The sequence below is a fragment of the Schistosoma mansoni genome, chromosome 1 (assembly GCF_000237925.1).
Source record: "Schistosoma mansoni strain Puerto Rico chromosome 1, complete genome".
Taxonomy (NCBI): domain Eukaryota; kingdom Metazoa; phylum Platyhelminthes; class Trematoda; order Strigeidida; family Schistosomatidae; genus Schistosoma; species Schistosoma mansoni.
Genome location: NC_031495.1, coordinates 44,747,561 through 44,760,440, shown reverse-complemented (window position 1 = coordinate 44,760,440; position 12,880 = coordinate 44,747,561).

Here is a 12,880-nt window from a genome sequence, read left to right as displayed (position 1 = left end):
GGTTCTAATTATCCTGGTATTTATTTATGGAAATGTATATCTTCTTATACAGGTACGCTTCAAATGATATCAAGTGGTTGTAGACAGAATAAGAGTAACTTTCGCTTAACATGTTCTCATATCTGGTAGCGATCTGTCAATGGTGTCTCAAGATAGGAGTCTAGGCGTATTCGACCAGCCAAAGAAAAAAATATCTGTAAATTATTATCAACCACTGTTTTGAGTCCTTAGGAAGATGTCAATGCCCCTAATGAAGGGCTCCTGTGAGATCTCTTGTGGCACTTCAGATGAGAATATTTCTGAAAACTAGGGTTTTTATGAAGAGTTGAAAGTATGACTGCAGACCATCCAGCCATGTTGTGCCTATAAATTCCGAATGTAGCCCTGAAGTTTTGTGTAAGCACTGAGTTTAGCATAGCTTTTGAATAGGCACTCGGTAGTGCTCGAGATGCTATGAGTCGTTGAAAGGTCACCTCTTAAACCCTAATACTCTAATAAGTAAACGTTTAGTGATTGAACTGATTTAGTGATTCGTCATTGGATACATCATTGAGTATTCTTATCATTTTCGAGTGCGTGAAGAAACACAATATTTACATACTCCGAATGGGCCCGAGTAAATATGTCGAGGATTAGATGAACCATCCTACTGTCACACTCGCCTAACACGCGCTTCAACGTTATTAGTGAAAGGTTTGCTCGAAAGACATTACTGTCACAGTTAACATAAGACTTTAGATTACAGAGCGCCATCACTTTTAGATATTTCTCAAATTTATACACACCCAGAAGGGAGTTAACTGAGTTGCACGCGTTGTCTGTAACGTGACTCGGATGTAGTACTTTACAATTTGATGTGTTGAAAGTATGTCTGTTGTTATCCGTCCAGCTTCGAAGTCGAGTCGTGTGGTCACGTAGACCGTCACACATCAAGTACTACATAATTTCTGTTATTATTGAGGAAAGTGCTAATGGTCAGTAGATTGAAAGTTCACCGTGTCAGCAATCTTTGAATACTAGTGAGATTCGCGTCAGATTCCGATTGTTTGCAACCATGCTCAGCTTAGCGATCGTGTGGACGTCACACTGAGTGATGTTGCCAAGATTGATGCCGTTTCTCTCGGTCAAACAAAAATGTCCATTTCCTGACCAGGAAAAGTGTTTTTCTTTGTCCTCGTCGCAGTTCCTAATAAACCAAGTCAACGCTCAGGTCCACTTCTGAGAGTCCTGTTGAATTGCAGGTGGAGTCCTCATCGACGTAGTGTGTATGTGACGGTTGAAACGTTTGAAAGTACTGCTCTGTCAGAAACTCAGTGGCAACTCTGTCATTGTTGGTTGGGCTATTAGAACCTAAGAACTGAGAAACTCCGACTGCTTTGTTGAAGAAGGGCTGCATGAGGGAACAAGCTCTACAGATCGGAGACAAATTCATCGATTAACTTGATCCGATATTGGAGCCCATCTTCTCTTGTCGCTTTACCGCACTGGTTTCTTTGTTGTTTAAATTGCCTATGTGTGTTGTCGTTAATAGTTGGTTTAGGTTCCTCCCAGTAGTGCGGTTTTAGTTTTAGCAGTCGAAGAGTTCGATTCTTCACGACTGTATGTCGTTTGTAACTTTCGGGGACAATTTATGGGACAGACTGGTTTGTAGTACGTAAGGTTTTGTACAGTAAGAATCCCCAATGAGAGTCTACGTCAAGTTGAGAGTGGACTTCTTAATCCATCTACTGCAGGTTGTCCCGTAAAGCTGACACATCCAAATGTTTGAACCTCCAATGCCTGTTGTTGGTGGGACATTTTAGATCAGTTCTACTGACAAAAGTAAATGTTATGAAGGCATGATCGCTTTTCTTATGCTAGTCAGAACTGAGGGATTATCAATCAGGACTTATTCGTTTTGGAAGATTCAGCCTAAGCGTGACTGTATCTGGCTGCTTTTCCACTGAGTTACTAGCTTCGCATTTTCGAACAATCCCAACTCTTCAATGAGATTGAGGAGTCAAGCTGCAGTAGAGTTGTCATCTATATTGTATGTGTGTCCAATGAAGATGACTTGAGGAGATTGAAGTCTCATAAAATTAGAATGACAGTGTATCTGAGACGAATAGAGAGGGATAGTTCCTGCGACACACGATTTTCGTGCTCGGTGTTGGCAGTGGGTTTTTGTTGGTTACTTCAACTACGCATGTTGGGGTGTTGGAAAGTCTCATTGAACTCCATACGGATTCCTCAAGATTGGTGAACTCTTGAGGGCACGCTTGACGTGCCACCTAGTGGGATCGTAAGCACAGGACTGCTCCGCCGCCCATTTCTGTTCTTCCATCATTGCGGAACAAGACATCCCGAGTATTGACAGCTCCTGGTCCCAAATTCGTGGTGTTTCTCATGCTTCAGATATCTCCTTCAGATGAGTAGCATCGGCGTTATTTAGTCCACGCAATGCATCCATTTTGTTCGGTAGGCTCTTATCATTCGTATATAGGCAGTTCATGTTTTCGAGCGTTTTCGTAATCATGGTCAACAAGTGTAACTCATCGCCACTGTATCTCACTCCCCCTTGTGTGTTAGTGATGACCCTACGACGTGGCCAGGCGAAAATTCAAACACAACGATTTTGTCGTTGGTTAACACTTTTCTGATAGCTTGTTATTTTCGTCAGCATCTGGTCAGCTTTTCCGAACATGAGAGGTCGTATCATGCAATTTATCAATAATAATGTGCAATAAAGATTTCAATTCATTGTATCCTTTATCAGCTTTTCATCTTTTCCAGACGTCCTTGAAATGGAAAAAGGCAATTATATGTTTATTTAGCAATCCACTCGTACGTGCGTAAGAATACAAAACGGGAGGCAAAGGAAAATGAACTCTTATTTATGCGTTTGGTTAACATGTAATTGTGTTGGAACTATTTCGCAGTGTTTTGTTTGGGGGGAGAGAAGTATATATTCACATACACATGAGCATATTGGCGAAAAATTTTTTTTGGTTTTTCAACACAGTGATAGAGGACTGCAATTGATCAGTCTCTTATTGGCATATGTGCACACTGGGCGGACTGATTCGATATTATCTTAATTCACAAACATAATAAGCAAAGATGGATAATGACTAGTAGTGGAATCCAGGACGCGCGTTACGTCTCCAGTAACTAAATGGATAAAGCGATGGCGTCTGAAGCGAACGGTTGTGGGTTTGAGTCTAAGAGTGAATATCAACTCTGAGATACAGGTACATCCAGCAGAAGAATCCCAAATAGGATGAAACGTGCATCCTGGATTCCACTTCTATCCACCATCTATCTTTGCTTATAACAAAATGATTGTCAAACTATAATGATCCTATGATGTGAACTCTTTTAAAAACATTGAATTTAGTTCCTCTGATCTAATCATCCACTATCTTGTTTGTGCTTCACTTGCAGTTAGGATGATTTTTTTAAAAGAAACACTTTTTCTTCCAAATAAACAGTGCAGAAGCATTTATGTTGTTATTGTACTATTTGTTGACATTTCATTTAATTGATTAGTTGTTTTCCTTTGTTTGAACTTATAACTTGGTGTTCATAAATCATTGACCTACGATCTAAGCAAATAACATCAGTAAAAATCCAACATTAGTTGATGAATATTAATCACTTTATCAAAGGCGAAACTCTTTATTGAAGCACACAGTGAAGAGATGTTAAGAGGTGCATTAGAAAAAGTCACAAACTACTTAGTATTAACGTTTAAAATTAAAAAGAGAAGAGCATTAGGAATAATATGATCATGAATTGACCTCATCAGATTCACTTCAACTGGTTAAGTCGTAATCTACTTTTTACGAGATATTTATGTTCAGAGCTTTATTTTGTATGGTTTTATTCTACAATCCAAATTAGTCAATAATTTAGGCTTCCTAAGCACCTGGTCAGCCTGTAGTGAACACGAACACGAGTGGGGACAACTATAGGTAGGCCCGAAATTACAGAATATCTCACTAAAATCTGACAATCATAAAGTAAACAGTTAATTAGCAAACTATTAATCAATTGTCCCAATCTTGACTGTCCCTTCTGAAAATATCAGTCCATCGTCTCGGATTTTATTGTTCATGCATTTTCATACCAATCACGTTTCGTTTCCGGTCTCTCATTATCGATCATCTGCTGAAATATATTCTATGCCTGACCATCGTTATATACTACATATGCGGATATAAGTAACCCACACCACAAGCCTACTTTAAGTAAGGTTAAAACCTAAATTTATGAGAGTCTCTATTAACACAGCCTGAATATTAATATACACAGCCTGTGAGTAAATATCGGTATCTGTACTGACATGAGTATGGTGACCTTAAAGAGCTCAAATCCTCTCCTTTTGACTTCCATGTATGATATCCACTTAATTGAGTATTTTAGCTAGCCAATTATTCTAGTAGTACAGTGAATTTGCTTGAGAATATTCAAAAGTCAGAACATCAGTTGTTGCGATGGTGTATTGATAAAAATTAATAAAAATTCATCAGTACACAAGTGATAAGCACACTGTGAAGTGGGTAAGTGAGAGAGTATGTGAGTAAAATTGCTGAAATATCTGTATTTATTTATAAGTGTCAATCAATTGTGATCCGACAGGACGATAAATGAAGGTTGGCGTGCAGACATATGTTTGATCAGACTCGCACATACTTTTATACGTTCCATTAATTGTCTAAATTACAGCAGATAGTTAAAAACGAAGTGCAATGGGCTTACTAAAACCTTGATCAGATGAATAATTCACTCGCTCATTATAGGCTACTCAAACTTGGATTTCTTATTTACCATATGGTGTTAAGGTAGCATACGATCTATCGTGCCTTTCCCAGGATATCATTTAGAGATAGTTAGATAGGTTCTTACGGATTTCTGAGCTGAAAGATATAAATATACACAAATATTACCTGGTTTTTGAAGGTTGTGTAACAAATATCATTTGATAATTAAAAGGCTTTTTCAAATTAATCAACTTGTAATAAAACATTTAATTGTATCAATTTATTTTTCTTACGTAATCTACATTGATTTAGGATACATTTACACTAAACTTAAAACTTTGCTGCAGATCATGATGTTATCTCTTTTTTCGCTTGATGTACTGACATTCTATTGGTTTTTAATTTCGTCACTTTGTTGATCTGATACCATATATATTCTTGTGGTATGCACTACTTATGTTTGTAGACATAAGTAGTATGTAGCAGGGATCGGAAGTAGAATGCTTACCAGAAGAAGAGTCAAATAAAAGGAAGAGGAAAGAAAACAAAGAGCTATCGGAATGATAACAGTATCGGGAGAATGATAGAGCATATAAAGGGCAACTGAAGGAATATATGCTCATGATGTATGATTTTCATATTTTGCGAACACGCTGTGTGATTTTTCATAAAACAATAAGTTGGTTTACTGTATCTGAGTTTTCATTCACTACTTTTAAAACTATGCTTTGAGTTGGTGACAGAGAAAGTAAGGTGAACAAACTTCATACCCTTTAAATTTCGATTCCTCCTTCCAATGATGGTGGTATTTTAACCATTTAAGTTTGGCAAAGCTTTATCTGGTCAACCCTGATTAGCTTTTCTGAAATTGGTTTCCGTGTGTTCAAGGCTCGCAGAACCACTTTGTGAATGTCCTTAAGTGGAGAAATCGATACCTCCGGGTCTTAGCGCGTGGACATTGCACCAGGGACTAGTATACGCTACACACGTTTCACTAATATATCCTGTGGCATACGTATAGGTATATTCATTCACTCGAGGCGGTAGATGGTTATTACTTCCTTCGAACATATTGGCTACAACTGACTATCTCTAGCGTATTATATGCATACCATCGGTACATAGACTTTCACCCATGCACGTCACGACACACATTTTAGCACAAACACTCACAAAGAGGGTTTATAGTCACCTCTCTTCAGTACTTGCCATCATCTCCTTTTACTATTTTCTAGACCTGTCTGTTTAGTCCGCTGATTTTATTAGATATAAGGCAGAGATTTCACCTAATGGTCATTTTGTGAGACCGGGGTGTACACTTTCCACATACCTACATACACAACTACATAAGCCGAAGGTCATGTAATTCATATACATGATCATACACATCGGGCAGTCCGCAAGATTTAGTGAGCCTGCCTTTATAACATGTACCTCCTCGGTGGTCACTCTTTTGACGCTTGCCCTTATTTATGCTAGGGTTCTTTTATACACACCTTTCCGGTTGCATACTTTTTCATTCGTCGTTCTGATAGTCTATTTTTTACTCACAATCTTATGGACGGATACTGCCTGAATTACCATCAGTGTGGTTTACCATCCAGTGAAATGAGAAAATATTACCTCCACTGATTTTAAACTTAAACTATTTTCCATTAAACTATTAGTAAATGTTTGTGAATTTTTAAGTTGACTATACTAAATTATATTATTTTCCTTGTTATTACTGGTCAATTGCAGTCCTAAACATCAATGAGAAGATTCAAACAACCAATACAAAAATGAATTAAACTTCATCTCATTACGCAAGTTAGTGGCTACTGGACTCAGCAGCTAAGTGGATAACGCGATGACGTTTGAAGCGAAAGGTAGTGGGTTCAAGTTCCGGAGTGACCATCAACTCTGGGGTAAGGTATATCCGGTTGGCGAGCTCAAAAATTGGACGAAACGCGCATCCTGAATTACACTGCTAGCTACCATCCATCTCTGCTTATTAGGTATTATGTTATCAACCGAGTAAAGGGATGTTATCGTCAACAGTTCAGTCTTATAACCTGTAAGCCTAGTAATCACATCTAGAATCATTTACATAAATATATAAAAAATTCTCTTTACGAGTAGTCGAACAGGTTCTATATCTTAACTTGTATCAAAGTGTTTTCAGTATAATGAATAAGAGAATGACATTTTCTTTTGATCAATAGCCAAATGTTTCTTATTGAATGAATTAGTAAGGTAAAAGAGTAGACTGTCATGTATGTTATATCAGAAGTGATAACTCAACCTCGATTGCAATATGCATTTTGAAAAACCGTAAGTTCTTGTAGGAAAAAGAGGTGGGATTTATATATTTTTTAATTAATTTTAATAAATAAGCCAAACGTTTAGGATACCAACTTCGTTACCATCGAGTATTTAGTTAGAAAATAATACACTTGTCATATCCATTTGACAGGTATCCAGAATAATTCTGGATATGAATTCAGTGTCATATTACCAGTTCAAAAAGTTACTTCACCGAAATATTTCAGAACTTCTTGGTGAAATTTTCTATCTTTCAGTGAGGCTCCTGAACACCCTCCAATTGAGATATCTCGCGGAACGAGACACAACCTTTGATTCACAGGACGAGAATCATACTAATTCAGCCATCTAGTCCGGCGGTCCAAATTTTCAATTTCAGTCGATTCGTGTCCATCCACTTATTGAGAATTTTATAACTTCAAAAACCATATTTATAACTTTAGGACATTCCTGTTGATTACTGGTTAGGCTGAAGAAGTTAATATGTGATTTGGGGAAATAACTTCAGATTGAACTAATATACACAAACCAGTTAACTGAATCGTTAATAACTAGGTGATTAGATATCCCCCTTATTGAGTACAGCCCGATGTACTCAACTTTGAGCCACACCGTTTGTCGGTAACTCTGGGTGAAAACCAAGACAGTTTTAAAAGATAATAAACTTAAACAACAAGTACTTGAAACGTACATTAGAATGCTAATTACTTTTTGTCATTTTAAAAGACGCAGTATGCCTGATTGAGTATGCTATGGAAATTAGTTCAATTGAAAGTTATTTTTCTCCAGGGACCAATAGTAGTGGGATAAACTTTGTAAGATCGAGAAATATTAGATAGCTCTAAACTCATCAACAGTGAGGATACATGACCTTATACGAGAAAAAAAACCTAATACTTCCATATCTCATGCTGCAAATTATGACTTTGAGATGTTGAGTCGATTACGAATAATACAAATTTCTCGGGTCGGTTTATATGCAATATGTTCGATGCCGTTGGATGGAAACGGTCTCAGTCGTGACATGTTTTAACTTTACCCGTCACTACTTTCCACTATAACTCTGAGAACCCATCTTGAAGATAGTCATCAGTTAGCACAATGATTATTTCAATATAGTGAAAATTCCTATTTTTACATTTGACAAATAAAAAGGAACGAATCGAACGAAGAAATTTCAATAATGATTATTGTTTATTTAGATGATTTGTGAATATCTGTTTAATGTGGTTAATGTGGTTACTTTCGTAAAATTGGAGAAGTTAAACGTTATTCCAAAATTTACTGATAAACTATTAGTTGTGTAGTGCGATAATTATGAAGCAAGGTATTACATTACAGTTTTCATCTTCTCATTTGTTTAATCTTAGTTGTATGCATTAGTAAAAAATTAAAAGCAATCACTCGTTGGTTTGGATCAACCAAACTGTGTGATCGTAAACTTGATGCTTTTGTAGTGTATGCGACTTACACCAACAGACTTAAGTAGTATGTAACATCAATCTTAAGTAGAAAACCTAGCAGCATTAGGCTAAGAAGATCAAGTCAAAGAGAATAGAAGGGAAAATAAAAAGGAACTGTCAACTTTAAGATTCATAGAACTTAGCAAATGAAGTATTCAGTATTCTTACATTTTACCAAGATACTCTCTTGATATGAATTTGTTTGTCCCCACCCATGTTCTTGTTGATTACGCTTTAAATAGACTTTGAGGTTACAATAAGTAACCTGATACATATATTTATTATGAACTAATGTCAATTAATGAACCTCAGAAATGAATGAAACAGCTATTCAGTGTTCAATTAGTCATAGAGATGATATTAGTTTATACTGAAAAAAATATTCTATAAACATTTGATTGATTCCATAATTACAATGACTTTCATTTTAGCTGTCTGAACCGCTATTACTTTCATTAACTTACTCAAATGTATAACCGATTTACTTACCTAGTTATTTGAACTTCAAACAGTTAATGGTTTAGTTCGTTTATATATATATAATAATGTGGACTACAACCCTTCAGAATTTTTATCAGTCTTCTATTTATCTAACTCCGCCTGTAGCTCTTCTAGAGTTACTGCCGGTCCCAAGCCCGGGTAAAGGAGGAAAGTTGGGCATGGGGTTAGCGACCCCATCCCGTAGAAAAGCTAACTCGCTAAAAAAACGCTAACCAGAAAAAACAATTCAAACCATTTAAACTCTGTCCTGGGAGTTGAAGGAATAATTATGACTTCGCAGATGACCTAGCCCTCCTCTCTCATACACACGAACAAATGCAGATGAAGACAGCAAATGTAGCAGCAGCCTCTGCATCAATAGGCCTCAACATTCACAAAGGAAAAAGCAAGATTCTCAAATGCAACACGGAGAACACCAACCCAATCACACTTGATGGTGAAACTCTGGAAGAAGTGGAAACATTCACGTACCTGGAAAACGTCATTGATGAACAAGGAGGATCGGATGCAGATGTAAAGGCGAGGATTGGCAAAGCAAGGGTAGCATTTCTACAATTGAAGAACGTATGGAACTCAAAACAACTCTCAACTAATTTCAAAGTGAGAATCTTCAATACGAACGTCAAGACAGTCCTACTGTACGGAGCTGAAACGTGGAGAACTACTACATTCATCATCAAGGAGGTAAAAATATTTATAAACAGTTGTCTACGCAAAATACTCAACATTCACTGGCCGGATACTATCAGCAACAGCGTTTTATGGGAGAGAACAAACCAGCTTCCAGATGAAGAGGAAATTAGGAAAAGTCGTTGGAAGTGGATAGGACATACATTAAGGAAATCACCAATGTGCATCACGAGGCAATCCCTAACTTGGAATCCAGAAGGAACGTAAAAGAGGATGGCCAAATAACACATTACGCCGGGAGATCGAAACAAATATGGAAAGGATGAATAACAACTCGAAAGAACTAGAAAGGATTGCCAAGGACAGAGTTGGATGGAGAATGCTGGTGTGCGGCGTGTGCTCCGCCACGAGGGGTAAAAGGCGTAAGTAAGTAAGTCTATTTATCTAAAAAGGAACGAATCGAGCGAAGAAATTTCTTTTCAATCAGTTTTTCATCATGGCTCTACACTAATATGCATATATGATTCACCATAAAGGAATAACACTCTTCGAGTAGATACGTTAAGTAATAATTATATAATGACATATCGATTATAAACTAATATTGAGTAATTGAAAGAAAGAGGATTAATACTAATCGAAGTAATTATTCGAAAGTCAAGCTGTTGCTACGTTGCATAATATATAAAAGAGAAGAAAGAACTAACAAAATATTTTTTTGATGAAGGGTCAGTAACACAGTAGTTATGTAAGAATCAAGAGACTAATGTAGAGAATAAGTAAAATACAAAAATGGAAGGAATAAAATAATTGTTTATCATAGTTCTACTACAAACTCCGCTACACCGATGGTCAAGGTAGCGAGAGTGGTTGTACAAACTTCTTTCGGATACAAAGTTTCAGTTTGTGAATATGGATTGCGATGGCTTCAGCCATGTGCAACAGACGAGCTCGTAAATCATGCGGCAAATTTGATGGAATATGGTAGATAACTATAAAAGCTTTATTCAGTTCAACTTGATGGCCTGTGTCCACCAAGTGAGCGAGAATAGAACTCTTAATCACCTTTACTTGTCTTTTGCTCAACCACGACAAATGGTGTTCTGTTATCCGTTGGCGAACTTGCCGAATTGTACTCCCTATATAACTGGCACACATAAAAGAACAATAATTTACTGCACGCCACTGAAAGCAAACTAAAAGCAGGTTGAAGAAATTTTCTACTGATCATCGATACCAAAGTTTCATATAATTTAGTTCCCTTCATAAATGTAGACAATGCAGTGAGAAGACGATACATATATATACACTTTGTAATCAGGTTTACGTGTGATGAGGGACCTGAAAATAAATTACATTTTCTCGACTTTTAGTTAACCAAAAAGATGATGGTTCTATTCGTAGAAGTATGTATAAAAAAGTCCTTTGGTATTTCTTCGGCTTTGTACTCATTCATTGCAAGAGAAAATTGATTGGTTACTTTCCGAGGAAAGCTAGGAAGATGCCCTCAGACGACATCATACACAACTAAGTGAACCTTATTCATAATATGTTTACTGAAACTAATTACCCTTAAATTTTTCTGAAGTAGTATACAAGTACAATAAAAAGGAAGCTAGTGACACTGTCGTCTGGTAAGAAAACTCTTTTTCTGTAACTAAAGTTCAATGTTGATATAGATAATGACCTAATACCGAATAGACAAACTTAAACAGTTAAGGGGATCTTTTATGCAACTATCCTCTATTTATCATTACTTAGCTAACCTGTGGTGGTCCCCCAAATGAAGAGTAAGCAAAGGTAGTCAGTAATATCACTATAGAAAAATTAAAGGCAATTCAGTGAAGTAAATTTTCTTTTCAACGGTATTATTTACTCAAGCTATACAATCTTATTTATAATTAATTTGCTAATAAAACTCTGTTGGAAAAAAGGATAACGATTACGTTACATCATGTGCCAAAGAAAGTTGCTTAACAATAGAGAATCGAAGAGAGACAATAGGACGAAATTAATTGCGAGAAGGATAACTATCCACTTGACGAGTATGGAAAGGGTGGACAATAAATTAAAAACGTGAATGTGATAATAGCGAATAATTAAAATTAAAGATCAAAAACCATTGAAGAACATAGAAGAAAAATCAAATTATTGTTTATGAAAAATCAGTGCTAAGGCCATAAAGGAATGATGGCTTGCATGTGTCGCTTTTATACACAGAATAAGTTACCTGGTTTTGCTACATCCATTTGTATCTATGAATCCAGCTGCTCCTGCAGAAAAAGCCATATCGAGCATGCAACTAGAAAAGTTAGCCAATGAGTAAGTAAATCCCTCCTTTTGTGGTTTGCAAAGGGTATAATTAAAAGAATAAGCAGCTCTGTTTTATAAAAATTGGTCGGTAACAGTTGTGTGATGGACAGAACCAAATCATTTTGAGTAATTTATCGTATACTTACTGCTTTACCATACAAGGTTCAATCTCGTCCCGTAGATATAGCGAAAGCTATAGTAATTCAAGCTAATAACTGAAGTCTTTGTTTCAGTACAAAACAATTTAACTCACCTCGTCATAACCATGACGATCTAATTGAAGTGGAACTATGTGTAATCTGAGAGAAATAAATTTTACAGGATATGAAATTGTATTTCGGTGTACCGTTGTCTCCCTTTCCCTGAGACCAATCAAAAAATGTAGTTCTGTTAACTGTTAACTTCAATGGAGTACCATTTTGCAAATCTTGTTGCCTCAATTATGTTATTTTACATGCCTATATTGGACATCGAGGCGGAGAGTATCTTTGGAAAGTTGTTTGTTGGTGTTCGATTTCCAACGGAAGAAGAGTTCCCCAGACAATAAGAGTATATGGGGACTGAACTTTTTGTTAGTTTATTATCTGGGATAGTCATCGGAAACAGAATGAGTTTTATGTTAAGTAAGTATGCACAAAAAAAGGACAGCCAACAGCATTTTCACTTACACCATAATATATTCACCCAAATTCTTGTACATAATAAGTTAGGGTAAGGAGAGGGTTCTGGTTGCATAAATTGATAATTTACTTTTTCATGGTTTTCGTCAACACATTGAATTCCACAAGGAATAGATATTCATATGTTTTCAAAATAGCGATAAAGATGAACTTCTCTTTCAGACAACCCACATCTCATTTAACACTTACAAAACAATTGCTTACTCCTAGAATATGAATAAAGTAACAGACATCCTTTGGATTAAAC